Source organism: Helianthus annuus, chromosome 4, assembly GCF_002127325.2.
Source record: "Helianthus annuus cultivar XRQ/B chromosome 4, HanXRQr2.0-SUNRISE, whole genome shotgun sequence".
NCBI lineage: Eukaryota > Viridiplantae > Streptophyta > Magnoliopsida > Asterales > Asteraceae > Helianthus > Helianthus annuus.
This window is the reverse complement of record NC_035436.2, coordinates 146,619,829-146,622,849: the sequence shown is the minus strand read 5'-3', so window position 1 is coordinate 146,622,849 and position 3,021 is coordinate 146,619,829.

Below are 3,021 nucleotides of genomic sequence, written 5' to 3'. Positions count from 1 at the left end.
ACCTGTGTTAAACTGAAAGAAACAAAGGAGAGTGCCAATTCTTTGACTATCTCTAAATATTTGGTTAGTTTTTCACCTTTAACAGCATAGGATCCATTAAAGTGATTAGTGATTAACAATGAATCCACGTATACCTCAAGATACCTGATTCCCATATGCTTAGCAATTTGCAAACCAGCAATCAAGGCCTCATATTCAGCCTCATTGTTAGTGGCTTGGAACTCACAGGCTATGGAGTGGGGTATTATGTCCCCTGTGGCGATTTTAGTAGTATGCCAAGCCCTGTGCCTTTGACATTTGAGGATCCGTCAGTATGTAGTATCCAAGGATCCCTGGTCTCATCCAGCTGCTGGACTTCCAATTCGGCTTCCTTTTGTAAATCACTACTGAAATCAGCCACAAAGTCTGCTAATGCTTGAGATTTGATGGTTGTTCTAGGCTCATATCTTATATCATCGGCACTAAGCTTTACTGCCCACTTAGCCATTCTTCCGGACATCTCTGGTTTCCTGAGGACATTCTTAATTGGGAAATTAGTTCTAACAATAATAACATGGGTTTCAAAATAATGTCTTAGTTTAGTAGATGCCATAATCAGTGCAAGAATAAGTTTTTCAAGGTGTGAATACCTGGATTCGGCATCAAGTAAACTCTTACTTACATAATAGACAGGATATTGGGTACCTTCATGATCCTTAACAAGGACTGCACTTACTGCTTTTGAGGATACCGCCAGATATAAGGATAACACATCTCCTTTTTCTGGTTTCATCAACGCTGGAGCCGAGGACATGTATTCTTTGAGGGCTTGTAAAGCATTCTCATGTTTTTCAGTCCACTCAAATTTCTTGTTCTTTCTTAGGATGTCATAGAATTCCTTACACCTTTCTGAGGATTTGGATATGAATCTGTTTAGAGCTGCTATCCTGCCTGTTAGCCTTTGCACATCCTTAGCGTTGGCAGGGGATTTGATATTCATCAATGCTTTGAATTGTTCCGGGCTTGCTTCAATGCCCCTCTGGGTCACCATATATCCTAGAAATTTACCAGCTTTAACACCAAAGTGACATTTTGAAGGATTAAGCTTCATGTTATAATTATCAAGGATATCAAATGCTTCCTCCAAGTCCCTTAGGTGATCCTCAGCTTTTCTGGATTTCACCACCATATCGTCTATGTACACTTCCATGGTTTGTCCAATTTGATCTTTGAACATCATATTCACCAGCCTTTGATATGTTGCACCTGCATTTCTTAATCCAAACGGCATAGCAATATAACAATATAAACCGGTTGGGGTCATAAAAGCCGTATCCTCTTGGTCAGATGGCTCCATCTGAATTTGTTGGAATCCAGATGATGCATCCATAAAGGTTAACAGTTCATGCCCCGCCGTTGCATCCACCATGGAGTCAATGTGGGGTAATGGGAAAGGATCCTTGGGACATGCCTTATTCAAATCAGTGAAATCGACACATACCCTCCACTTTCCGTTTTTCTTTTGAAGAACAACCACATTGGCTAGCCATTTTGGATACTTTACCTCTCTAATCATACCTGCTCGAAGTAATCTTTCTACTTCTTCCTGGATAATGGCATTTCTTTCCGGTGCAAACTTCCTCCTTTTTTGATGGATTGGTTTGATTGACCTGTCAATGCCAAGTTTATGAGTGATAATATCCTTAGATATACCTGTCATATCCTCATGTTTCCATGCAAAGGTAGACTTTCTTCTCTTGAGGAAGGATACTATGTCTTCTTTCATCTTGCCAAGGATCCCTGATCCGATATAGATTTTTGATTCAGGATCATTAGGATCCAAAAGGATTTCGTCCACATCCTGTTCTCTCGCCTCCAAGACATTCCTTGGAGGATACTGTAATTGCTATTGCTCCTCTGGCTTCGAGGCTGGTTTCATTGACGAGGTGTAACAATCCTTAGCCTCCTGCTGATCACTGTCGATCTTGATTATTCCCCATGGGCTAGGGAGCTTCACACATTGATGGTAGGTGGATGGGACTGCCTTCATATCGTGTATCCAGGGCCTGCCAAGGATAACATTACAACAAGACAAACAGTCAATAACACAAAAATTTTGATAATTATGTAATCCTTCCACATAAATTGGGAGTTTGATGTCCCCCAGGGTTTTCTTAGTTTCGCCACTAAATCCTACAAGCACGGAGGATCTTGGAGTGATATCTGATTCAGGGATACCCATCTTCTTCAGAACATCAAGTTGGATAATATTTACTGAGCTTCCTCCGTCAATAAGGATCCTGCGGACAAAATGGTTAGAGATAAAGAGAGTGATGACTAAACTATCATGATGAGGATCCTGAATGTTAATGCGATCATCCTCATCAAAGGTTATCGCTTTTCCTTCCGAGACACTTGTTGTTCGAATAGGCCTGTCTCCGTTATCCATTTTAGCTTCCTTTGCATGCCTTTTAGCTGCTGAGAAGGATGTACCACAGATGTCTGATCCTCCAGAAATAAAGTTGATCACTTGTGCATTTGCCGGAGGGCTGGAGCTTTTTCAGGGATCCTTTCTGTTGGTGCACTACATCTGCTGATTACGTCTTGTATCGAGTCATAGGTTTAGTATGTTAGATCTGTGCATGAAATAAGAGAAAATATGAAAATGTATAGATGTTGGGTTAGTGGGCCGCTCATTAGTCAATTAGGTAAGTGGGCCGCTCGAGTGGTAGCTAGGTGGATCGCTCGAGTGTCAATCAACGTGGGCCGCTTATGTGACAACATGTTGGGTCGCTTTTATGTCATGTCTGGGCCGCTTATTGGGCCTGTCCAATAAGCGGTCCCAATGTCCTATAAATACCTTATGAGCGGATTCATTTGTAACGTTCCAGATTTTCGTACCGAAGTGCTGCCGGATCGAAAACAGGTTGTATTCATCGTCAAATCAATGGAAAAGGAGTTTAAAGTGTTATACAAGCTATTCCTACGTCATTTACTTGTTTTCCGCACCTGTACTTGACGAAAACACCTCTGAACGACTCG